At 39.2% G+C, this 12,801-nt stretch overlaps 1 protein-coding gene and 1 long non-coding RNA gene across 3 annotated transcripts in view; one reads left to right on the top strand and one right to left on the bottom strand.

Moving 5' to 3' along the window:
- Positions 1-4,363, bottom strand: part of Alp13 (Alkaline phosphatase 13) — a 24,408-nt gene extending 20,045 nt beyond the window's left edge. The window contains exon 1 of the mRNA XM_070286762.1: positions 4,143-4,363. The gene's annotated coding sequence lies outside the window, so the exon portion shown is untranslated. The remainder of the gene's footprint in view (positions 1-4,142) is intronic.
- LOC108084224 (uncharacterized) overlaps positions 1-12,801 on the top strand; it is a 21,847-nt gene extending 9,046 nt beyond the window's left edge. The window contains exons 3-4 of one of the 2 annotated variants that reach the window (XR_011445169.1): positions 12,068-12,252; positions 12,308-12,801. This is a non-coding gene — a long non-coding RNA (uncharacterized lncRNA). Of the gene's footprint in view, positions 1-12,067 lie in introns of both variants that reach the window. The other variant, XR_001771052.3, reaches the window with a different exon arrangement.

Below are 12,801 nucleotides of genomic sequence, written 5' to 3'. Positions count from 1 at the left end.
TTCCATGTGCAACTGCCAGTGGGATACACCCTGTGCTCGCTTTGAAAAACCGCAAGCAAGTGAACACAGCTGGTGGTATCCAGTGGCCGTTTTAGCATAATTTCAACTGCAGCGAGAAACCGAAAGGATCCGCCGGAAGGAAGGATATGGAGACAGGTGAGTCCAGTCCCCATAACCCTTTTTTGTTGCAAGTCCAGTTTATCAATGGTTTTTGTTTCGTTTATACTCGTTTTTATCCGTTCCTTTACGAACCTAATTTTGCCATACTAAAAAAAATAATATTACCTTAGCCATAAGCTTCAGTTTGATTCATTTCTCCCCTCAAAAAGTATTAAAAAAAGAAAAAAAAAAAAAAAAACAACAAAGAAAACAGATAAATTGGATTTTGAATAAAATAAAAATAATCTTAAGAATTAAGAATCGATTAAGACAATAATCAGTGAGATGACAAAAATTGCATATGATTATATTCAGCATTTTCTTGTTACACACATTTTCCAAATAATTATTTTCGCATTTGATTTTCCTTCGCTGCGATTTCTTTTTGATTTTTAAATGTGTGTTTTGGTAATCCCCTTCGTTGTCCAAACATTTACACCCACATGCATCGGGGGAATCTATCGGGTTTCGGAGGGGTTCGGGGTCTTGAAAATGCAACGCTCTGAAAACGCTCACAGACGTTAATTATGCCCCCACACACAAAGCAAGCCGTCCGTAGTAATGAGTGAAATTTCACAGCGGGGAGCGGCCAAATCAAATCGGTTTTAGAAATCGCTGGCATAAACAATTAAGAAGATTTTCATGCTGCAAATTGATTTTGTTTGCGATTCACCACCATATATACTGGGATATATATATAAATACATATTATTCTCCTCTGTTTTCTCCCAATCGCGTGCATTTGCAGCAAAACGAAAGCCATTTGCCAATTTTCTATTTTCGTTTCGCTTTGGCTTTTTGGCTCAGGCACTGCGAATGGGCCAACTGGCTAGCACTAGGTTTTTGGCTCTGTTCTTGGTCCGAACTGCAGCTGGGCAAAGGCAAAGGCAACTTGGTGACATTATTTCGACATTTGTCTGCTGGCGAACGCCGCAGCTTTTGTCACTTTTGCATTTCAAATGACCGTCAATTATCCTTTGTCGACACTCTCGGTGTTCCCTAACGCTCTCATTGTCTTTTGTTGTCTTGGTTTTCCACCATTTCACCCTGCTTTTGCCTTCATTTTCCTTCTTTTTTCGCGTTCTGGCCCCACGAGGTCAAGGAAAATGAAATTGATTTTCTGGCCGAGCGAATTTCGCTTTTCACCCCCTCTGTCTATATTGTGTTATGTATACCCTGTACTAGGTACACTCAACGAAATTAGTTTAAATAGGAAACTATATTCGAATTTAAACCAAGAATATTGTGAAATAAGATTGTGTTATTTTCTGAAAGAAGCCCCATTTCTATTTACATTTTACTTACATTTTAATTATTTTTCTTTCTAAAATATGTGCATATTTTTAAAAATTAAATGACGAAATGATTCAAATGTGCCAAAAAGTATGCTATATAATAATCTAGGTGTCAAATACAATTTGGTGGCATAATTTCTGGCACCATTTTTATTGATTTCAAATCTACAGATATGTATTTCTCAGATACATAAACTTGTGACAATCAATTTTTGGAGAAATTGATATTTATAAATTGTAGGACATCGTTTTTCAAATTGTACAATATTCTGTTTGCTTTATATATTTTTTCAAGTTCTGAAAATGTTCTTTCATCACATCAGTAGTCTCATTAAGACATTCCCAAATTTAAAAAACAATTCACTACTTATTTTTTGCGAGTGTACGTGTGCATTTAAGAGTTATTTTTCTTTGCCACACGATGACGGGGTGTCTTATGCAATCGCTGGGTTCTGTCACTGCAGCGTTCTTCCTTTTTTTTTTTTTTTTTTTTGGTTAAGCTATAGCGTTAAAGTAAAATCAATCCCCCGGGCGGTGGTCAGCCAACCAATTATCGGGAGTAATTATAGCCAGAGCTAAAGCTATAGCTAACATAGTCATAGTCATCGTCGTGTGTGTGTGTGTGTGCATTGTGCCGACAGAGACCCGGTGACCTCATGACAAGTTTTATGATGAAATTAGCTTCGATTGAAGTGCGCTGGCCAATAAAACGCCATCAAATTCAATAAAAACTCGCACTTGAATAATAGACAATGGCTAAGCGGACGGACTTACGCAATCGGGGGATATAGAAATCAAGCTTTAGTTGTTTTATTAACGGAAATAACAAGTTTATGGCCAACGAATTAAATCATTAACCCGATGGGAGAGACTATGTATTTAAGTTGGAATTGGATATATGTATATATTATTCATGAGAAACTATTATTGATTAGATATATTTATTTGAAAATAAAAAAAATGGTGAATAAAATACCTCTCATTTATGTTAAATTTTTTAAAACACTTTAAAATGTGTCTAAAAGTATGCAATGAAAAGAGACTTCAAAAACTCAGTGACTTCTGTTGCAACTCTTTGTTAAAGGAGGTATTTTCCATTCAATATACGAATTTTGTAAACAAGTAATGCTATTTAAAGAAAGACAATTCCCACACAAACTTCCAGTGAACAAGAACTATAGCAATTTCCCAAACAACTGCTGAATTTCCCGCTGTTCAGCTTTAATATTTTATTATATCGCTTTTCAGGTTAGTAAATTATTTATTGCTCAAATTCTTTTGTGTTGGTTCGTTTGTTTTATCGAAATAATAAACCTAACCAAACACTAATCACGCGAAATTCGTGCATGACGAGATTAACTATAGCCGATATCAGCTGTTGACAGACAGCGGAGGGCGGGAAATTTTCAATTTAAGTCTGACCTTAGAACTACAATTTGATCGATAATTTCGCATAATTGCGGAATCTCTCGGGCGAAAACCGTGACACATGGCACACGCACACAAAGCCAAAAACACTGCACAAACAAACACACATACAGACACACACGTGGCGACATCACCTTGAACATTAACGTCCAATGCAAACTGCAACCGACATGAGCGAGACAAGTAGCTAAGAGCAAGAGTGAGAGAGCAGGCGACTAATAGATAAAGAGAGCGACAGCTTGTTATAGTTTTGTAGTTGTTTTTGCGCCACATTTGCGTCATGCAACAGCAGCAGCAGCAGCAACAACAAGTGCAACTGCAAAAGCCAGCGAAGCTTGAGGGCAGAAAAGCTCACTCTCAGAGAGACATCGAGAGAAAAAGAGTTTCTTAAGCTCTCCCACTCTCTCTTTGTGGCGGTGCTTTGCTTTTTTTTTTTTTGTGAACGAACCGAGCAGCTGACAGTTGCGCTCCAACATTAGACCAAAGTAGTTTGACTTTTTAGTTTTCACACGCGACAACGAAACGAAATGAAAAGTTTGCCGACTGTTGGAGAGTGTCTGAGGGTGTGTGTTGTGTAAAGGCATAAGAGTGTTTGAGTGTAAGTGTGCTGTGTGTGGCAGCTGCATTTGCAGCGAGAGACAGAAATAAATTTCGTACAAAAAATTCCGCCCTGCATTTAGTATATTTCACCTTAGAGCGTCTTTGCCACAAACCACACACATGCACTCGGCAACAAAATACACTTAAAAAAAAGAAGAAAAATCAAAGGAAATAGAAAAAAAAAGACAAACACACACTCACACTCATTCAAGTCCGCGTGGCCCTCAAAACGGAACTAAAAAACTATATGTAGCAACAACAACAATCGGTGTCGGTTCGCGTCGCGTTTTGGCCTAAAATTGTAACAGTTTTCTTTAACGAAAAAGAACGCCAAACGCCACAAAAGACGAAAGAAAGAAAAAAAAAAAAAACGGAACGCAAAGCAACGCAACTGCAGTCCGGCGCTGCAGTCGACGTCGCTGCCCTCGCCTCTGCCGCCGACTGATGTTGGCCGAATGCCTTTTTAGCCAGCTTCATCGTCAGTGTTCATTTCCCCATCGAATCGGCAACAACGAGCGGCACAACTGGCAACATTTCCACCTTCGAGGAGAAGGTTTTCCACACAAAAACTTTAAAAAACAAAATCGGAAGTCAACGTTAAAGGCAGCTGTCGGACCCAGTCCATCGATCGAGGGTTTTTTTCGGTGGGAGTCAACTCACTTTTGTGGATTTTCCAAGTCTTCGGGCCAGTGTTACCTTGGTTGCCTCGGTGGCGTATACGTAATATTTGTAGACTGTCTTCGGTTAGCTTTGGATATTCCTCTAACAAATAGGTTAAACACAACAGCTGATGTTTAGGCCTCAATTAGCGATTGAAACCAAAGTTTTGGGCCAGTGTTTTGGTTTTCTTTCTTTTTTTTCTGGTGGCGTATACGTAATACGAAAAGGTTGCTGCTTTTTTCTACAAAATAATCAGGGATAGTCCCTGCTTCGGTATCTCGAAATTAATTCCCAACAATGAATCCTAAACAGCTGATTTAGACACGCCACAAAAAGCCACGTTTCTAGCTCTGCCTGCCCTGGCGTATACGTAATATCACTGAAATTGCTATGAATAAAGCCGCACTTTAGTTTCGCTGCACATCTGCCATTGCATTTTTGCCATATAATTTCGCTTGGCATTATGCAATTGCCATTGCAACAACACCAACACCCTGTAATTGCAAAAAAAAAACACACACAAAAATAAAAATAAAAGCACGAAAAAAAGAAGGCGAAAGGCGAAACAATGCCAGTGCAATGTGAACAATTTTTGCTCGAGAGAAACCTGCACACTCACATTGTTAAATACTTAACAACAACAACAACCACACACAGCAGCCATTGTGCGGCGGCAATTTGTTTAAAACAATCAGCGGCAACTGTGCGCGACTTTGGCTCTCGCTTACACCTCCACAGCCCGCCATGTGGCCATCTCGCTTACTCAGCGTTTTAAATTTAGTATCGCTGCAGTTGCTTGTAACCCAAATTTTCATCCACCTCTGTCTCTGTCGCACAACGCTGCTGCAGTTCTCGTTTTCATCTTATATAAGATGCACCGAAAACCCTGTTGTCAGTCAGCACGATTTAACTTTCGAGGGAAATCTTAATTAGAACTGATCAGAATAGAAACAAAGTAGCAGTGGCAATTAAAATACACGAAGAGAAACGGGGGAGGTAGAGCACTCGAGAGACTCGCACGATTCGTAACCACTTGACCTTGCACAGTTTCGCAATACGTATACGTAGTGTGTGCCCGTGTGCGGGGGTAGCAGCAGCAAGCAGCAGGCAGCACAAACAGCAAAATTGCAATATTTTGTGTAAAAATAACGAAGCGACGACTTTTACATAAGGCTACAAATGCACACATGTGTGCGGATTTTGTGGGTGTTGTTATGAGGTCGATTCTTGTTTGGGGGTGTGTATGGTGTGTTTGTGTGTGGGCGGATGACTGAAAAATGCATTTTGACACAGAAAATAGAGAGAGAGCACACATCAAACAGATATGGCAAAGCAAACAAGAGAGACTAAAAACCCAAAATACATATATGAAAATATTTCACTGAAATATTAAAGTGATTCATGGCAAAAATCCCTCGATGATTGATTTCACTCAAAGTTGTCATAGAAAACCGGTTTATAGTCATCAATCTGAGGCTTTGTCAAGCTAAATAAAATAGTTGCTGCTATCTAGAAATTATGTTTTAAAGAAGAAATACCTACACATCTACTTCTTCTCTCGGTATAATATTCAAATATTTCTCTTCTGGACTTTGAATTCCTTCATTCTTTATAAATACAACACGGCAGCGCATATATGTAGATCCTCCTAAAAATAATCTATAAACATTTGTTGAATTTGCATTTGGATTTTGGACTTTAACTGATATCAGCAGCCGGCAGCAGACAAAAGTTGTCATCGTTAAAAAGAAACAGAGAATACCAGCTGAAAAACACGTAAACTTTTATAAACAGATATCATTATGACATCATTGTTGGCGGCACTCTGTGATGGATCATTGGCCACTTGTACACACAAACATTAGTATATAATTATATATATAGTCTGTGTAGAATGCGCTTAGTTAGTCAGTGTGAGAAGGCAGATTCCCAATTTGTCACTCCGCCAGACTAGGTACTAGCTGATAAGCCCAGTCTAGCGTTTTGTGTATTTCCAAATGAATCACGTGTTGTGGAAATGCTTTGTAGAATTTCGAAATATCTGTTGTTTAAATTAAATATCTCTACGTATGTATGTGTGTATAGATTCTTAGAAATGGCTGTGCTGGTTGCGGTTTATTTGGTTTTTGGCTACCAAACTCGACCTTCAGCCCGCACCACAAGGTCGTATGTATGTAGGGAGGGAAAGAGTGAGTGAGAGATGCATTGCAGCAGCCTGCAAAATGCTCCGAATGGAGGTCACTCCGTCCTTCCACTTCCCTTTGGCGAGCACAGCACAGCACAGTTATGTAAAGCGGAAATTGGGTCAGTGTTATGACCTAGATTCTGGCGAAAAGGAAGGGAAATCCCCTTCCGACAGCCCTTCCGCCGCCTCCTCCAGTTGCAGTTTGATTAGTTTGAAATGTGCTTTTTGGCACCTCCGATAATTGCAATTGGATGGGCTTCGTGCCGCCGCTTATTGATTTTTGTTGTGGAACCCACCACCAACACCACCACCAGCGACAGTACCAGCACCGCGCTATATAGCCATGGCTATATAGTATACCCAACCTAGATAGCTTTGGCCTGGCCTGGCCCAAGAGTATAGGTAGTATCTATGGCTGTGGCCTGGCTGCAGTTCGTGAGCTTAGCCAAGGAGCCAAAAATAAAAATTCTCCTTGGCTTCGGGCCAAATGCAGTGCACATATTCGCAAGGGATGGATTCGAGGTGGGCCGAGGGGCTAGAATGAAAAGTGAAATGTTGCCGTGCCACAAGAGAGTAGAGGAGACAGGGCATTTATCTATATTTATTTGCCCCGAATGCTGACATTTATTAGTTTGTGGCCCGTTCGAATTAAGTCGAAGAGCGCTCTATAAATATGGCTAAAATGCACTCGGATGACAAAATTTATGGCCAACTGCATAACTCATCTTTGTATCTCTGTATTGACCCCCTTGCCGACGCCTTTGTGCCACTCTGGCTTTCTTTCATTCCGCCTTTTCTGCAATTTCAATGCACACACACTCTAGTGTGTCATTTGGCCTGCCACTTATTACATCACCCCAAGAAGGCGAAGGAGAGCGACACGATACCGTAGATAGTTAGATGGAAAGGCACGCGGCATTCAGGCCTCTAGTGATTTGGGTCAACCTGAGGCTCTGCTGCCAACAAATCTTTGCACAGACACAGACACGGCTTTATCGATGTCCTTCCGTTCCGTTTCGTTGTGGGGAAAAAGTTGGGGGAAAGTCAGTTCAGTTCAGTTTGTTGTTCTTGGCAAAACAGTTTAAAGTTTGATGAATTCAGTCGTTAGTTATTCTAAGATAGTTGTTCCAAGTATTTGTATTATTTAACTGTGCCATTGACAGAGCAATTCGTAGAGGTTTTATGCAGGAAAAACTATTATTTTGAGGAACACCACACCACTTTTATTTGAAATATTTCACAGAAAGTTGATTAGAACGTTTGGGTTCTTGGTGTGTCTTAACTTTGGCTCTGAATAGAGGTTAAAGCGAAATATTTTAGTTTTTAAAAAAGTTTAAAGCCTTTCTGCTAAAGGAAACTCTTTCTTTGATCAAAAATAACTATGAATAACCAAGGAAACCTAGAAAAACATAATAAATTCCAAACTAGATTCTGCTTCAGCTTAGGCCTTCCCCCATTCCCTAATTTTTCCCTCTCAAAACAACACTGGATCTCTGATCTTTTGTTGGTATCACGCCTTCCCCGCATGACTCAGTTCGTTTTGTTCTTTTTAATTTTAGACAAAATTGCCATAAAAACCAAAGGAAAAAAGAGCTAAAAAGCATTTATGCCTCAACATCGCTCGTCATTAGTTAGCTGCGTCAATTGTTGTTATTCGCCGCTCTCTGTTATTTATAAATGCCGCTGCTGCTGGGGCAGCCACGTAAATGCGTAAATGGTGACGGAAAGCGACAGAGAGAGAGATAGAGAGAGAGAGAGAGAGAGAGAGATTAGTTTCTGGAATTTCTTACTTCCAGTTAATCATATCGCTGTTGCCAGGCCGAATGCCCCAACAAGCTGACGAAAAAACCAGCAAAAATCGCAGGAAGACAACAACAAAAAATAAAGAATCATTCATAAAAATTTGTATAAAAAATCCGTCAGCCAGACAAGGGCAGTCTTCGTTTTTGGACTTGTCTGGCAGTGGTTGTTGTCGCTTCCCGTCTGCAGATAAAGAATCGAATGGCAAACATTCCGCAAGGCAATCCGTGATTACGTATACGCTCCGTAGGCCTTTCCTCCTCTTCCAATTCGTTTTGCTTTTGCCTTTTTGCGTGCGCGCGCGACTTTTGTGCTTGTAGTATCCGTATCTGTATCCGTATCTGCATCTGTGTGCTGTATGAGTGCGTGTATTTAGCAGATGATAAGTGCCAGAGTCCGCGTGCGTGGCTGATCATGCGACTGAGGGAATTAAAAGGGGGAAACGTTCTTTCCAAGCTGAATACTCTTTAGATGGTATAATGGACTTTGAGGGGCGCTTTAGGTTATTTTCAAAAAAATATTGAACGGTTTTTTTAAGTAAATAAGAAAGGTTTTGAGCAGAAAATTTAGATTTTTTAAATATTTCTCACACAAAAAATTAGTACAATACATTTTTTATACATAAATATTGGATTTTGGCAGTATTTCCTATAAAACAAATCAATATAAGCAGAAAACTATTTGATTTTTGAAGTATTACATATAAAATAAATTAATAGAATATATTTTGAGCAGAAAACTACTTGATGTTTGAAGTATTTTTCATTAAAAATAATTCATGAATACTTTTTGTATTAATTTTTAAGGAATTTCTTTTTTGAAAATGAATAAAATACAATATGAGTTAAAAAACTATATGGTTTTAAAGAGAATTTCTTATTAAAATAAATATATAATACATTTTGTATGTAGAGGAATTGAATTTTGAAAGTATTTCTTATTAAATAATTTAATAAAATACATTTTAAGTAAAAAACTCTTTAATTTTGGAAGTATGCTTCATAAAAAAATGTATAGAATACATTTTGTAAATAAAAGTATTACATTATGAAAGTATTTCTTACAAAATAAATAACTATTTTAATTTTCTAATAGTTTCTCATTAAAGGAAAATTTCAAAAATGTATCTTAATACAGGAAGTTGTCTTAATATAATATTTTATAGAACTTCTTCATTGATAGTTTTTCCCTTTATAAAAAGAAAATATTTCCCATAGCCCCAAAATAAAAGAAATATTATTTCTATAAACTTGAACTTAATTTTTCCTTTTAAAAACTTGAATCAAATAAGTACTTTTCCATCCAACTGCCCAGCTTAATCAGGCAAGCAATATTCCCCAACTCTGCTTTTATTTAGCAATGTTTTTCCACCTCAAAACGTTAGCTTCTTGTTGGTCTTCTAGCTGCTCTTGCAATTCGCAATTATTTCTCTCTTTTTTTTTTGGCCAAGTCAAACAGTAATTTATTTAAGTAGCGTTATGGCCCTGTATACTTTTTGGGTTTTGTAGCACTTCGGGTCACTTCCGGTGACGACAACTTCTTTGAAACTCTGCTTTCTGCTGGCGGCAAAGCCAGCGTCGACTTTTATGACCCAGATAAAAGTAAACGTGTTGGTCAACATGGCAGCCAGGGGAGAAGAGGAGGGGTTCATGAAGTGCTAATGAAAAATGCTCAGCATTTGCCTAATGAAATTATAACTGAGCCACTAAGTGGGCCATAAAGAGGAGCAAACAGCTTAGAGGAGGGAAAGAACGATGGCAATGGGCGAAGCGGCGTTTTGGGGCATTTTAGAAATTTTTTTCATTCAAACTGCCAGCAGGTCGACCATGTAACCCATTTAACGCACATGGTAGCGTTGAATTTGACAGGCAGAGAGGCACATAGAGCCGCATTTTCGTTTCTTTTTTATTCAGTTAACGCTTTTTAAGCTCATGAGCTAGCTTTTCATTTATCGATACACCTAAGCACACACGCACACAGTGACACAAATGAACAATAATTTATTTAATTGCCGGAGCTCTTGTTCTTTCGAAATTAGAACACACACACACTGCTGGCTGGCACGCGATTAAAAACTAACACACAAACACACAATGAATTTAGTAAGCTAAAACTGTTTATTAGCTGTCAGATATTCCACTCTATATAGATACAGCAGTGTAGTGTGTGTGTGTGCATATAGATGACACATCATCGCGTATACGCAGTGTGTGCAATGAACGCTCACTGTTTGGTGGCTTGTTTTAATTGCAAAAAATTCTGTTTGCTGTTTGCTACTTCTATTTGGTTGTTTGTTTTATTCGCTCCACTCGAAAAGTCAGTTTGTGTGGATTTAATTCTCCGATTATGCTACCTCTTGTACCTGCCTCTTGCTTTTGTTTGGGCCTAATGCCTGCTCAATGTTTTGGCCTCGTTTTGGATTTATTTGCCGTTCATGCGCCACACCTAACTAAAGTCAAGTAAAAAGCAGCCAAGCAAGTCGAAATTGAAGGCTGCATTGGCAGAGGCCCCCCTCATGGAAACGAATCTCTGCTCCAAAAAGCATTGGGAACTGCACCGACAAATTTTGGGTGCTTTCTCCACCCGCTGGATTAATATTTTTCAGCCTTTAATCTTGGCCCCTCGTGCTTATCTTATCTTTAACCACAAGAACTCGATTCCATTTTGATGTGTTTCCGCTGGGATTTCATAGGCTTTACATGGCGCTGAGTGATGGAACATACACAAATGGTGGAAAAGTCAGGGCGCAGCAGTAAATGACATTTGGTGACACACAAATGGCTTGTATAACCGATCGGCGATCGGTAATCAGCCAGCCGCATCGACCCACTTTTCACAAAACACCACACGGGCACACATCACACACCCTTCCCAGGGGCCTTATCATTATCAGCTGCGCACCTTGGCACCTGCGACGGCGGCGACTGCCATTGCCTTATCACCTCCGTTCCGTGAGCACAGATCCATGGTTCATTGTACTCGGATCTCTCATTCCCAAACCCGTTCACCTTTGTTCTGCATGCGTTTTTCGAGCTTTGTTTGATTTTGTCAGAGTTTGGTTTGTCCAATCCCTATAATAACACTGCCAGGAGAGAGAGAGAAAGAGATCGATCCGGACTGAGACTGGTCCAATAGCTGCCAAATGACACTGCCCGCCTCGCCGCCCAAAAAAAATAATAATAAAGAAACCGCGACGCCGCGATGTGCTCAACATAATTTTAGTTCTCGTTTCAGTTCAAAGAATATATATATAATACGAGAGAAGCGATAAGCAAAATAATGCATCCTTTGAAGGTTTTGGGTTGCGTGTCAGGAGTGCATTTGCACTGAAACATTTTGAAGCATGTAAATGCACTATCTGGTACGACATTCCGGAACGTACGATCTTCCCGAATGCAAGAAAATGCGAATACAAAACAATATAAAACATATTATATGCAATTTTTGTGATAGTGTCAAACTGATTATTCTTTACATTTAAATAGAGCTAAGTAAGTTTAACCCTAAGTAACATGAATATATGTATAAGAACTGGTTTTTTAAATAAAGAATACAAATAAAACATGAATATATCTTCTATGAAGAGCTAAAAACTGTATACGTATCTTGTGGTTTTATTTAATTACATTATAAAAATGGGGTACTTTGCTTCTAGAGAACAAAGTGGGGCAAGAGAGGTAACCTTCAGGTGCAAGGTTTCTTGGTCGCGAGCTTTCGATGACCTTGAACATGGCGACTCTAATTGAGCCAAGTATAAACTGCAATTAAGCCACGGGGGGCTGCAATTTTAAACTGAACTTGGGGCTAACCTAAACTAATTACAAGCCTCAAATGAAAGCTAAGAAAGACATACAAAAAGAGGTTACAAAATAAACCTGTAGTACTCACAAATACAGCTAATTTTTTGGACAACTAAAACTAAAGATTGCATATTTTACAGCGCCCTGTTCACCACCACCACCCCCGCCGACCGCATACAAGAGCTTTTTCCCGCGGCCACGCTACATAGCATAAATAGCAGCATAGAAAATCCCCCGACTTCATGCCGCCACTCGGGACCTGAAGGTGGCGCTCTTTGAACAAAAGCTCAGCGGATTTGAAGTTTCTACGAAAATCCGCAAGATGGTGAGGCTAATAGTGGTTTCTGCACAAAATATTCAAAAAATAACAGAACATTCAGTTTTGTCTTATCATCAATCATCCAGTAACCGCCGAGAGCCCCGAGAAATAACCAAATTAGTGTCAGTAGTCATCACAATCAATCAAACAATCCAAGTAACCTCAATTGGCTATGCGCTTTGGCAGTGTGGTTAGCTGGTTGTGTAGCCAATTATTGCCGCAGTCAATCCCACAGCCACTATCTTCACTGCCGCCGCGACAAGCTAAAGCAACGTTTAAGAATATCAAAAGGGGATTCACCTGGAAACAGCCGAGAAGAGAGGAGCTCGCCATTCTCAATACTTCTATACATCGGATTGCTGCAATACTACCGTAGATACTTGGAATATTTCAACGCTAACCGGACTTCCTGTAATACTTCCCAAGGGAATCTAGTAGAACTAACTAATCCTAAGCTTGTAACTGTAGTTGCTTATTAATATTAACAATAATAAGTCATCCTAAGGTCACACAAAGCAATAAATAAATCATAAATATTTATGTAGTGGCAAACTC

Source organism: Drosophila kikkawai, chromosome 3R, assembly GCF_030179895.1.
Source record: "Drosophila kikkawai strain 14028-0561.14 chromosome 3R, DkikHiC1v2, whole genome shotgun sequence".
Lineage (NCBI taxonomy): Eukaryota > Metazoa > Arthropoda > Insecta > Diptera > Drosophilidae > Drosophila > Drosophila kikkawai.
Note: the sequence above shows the minus strand (reverse complement) of the source record. Positions and strands in the feature narration are given on the sequence as shown.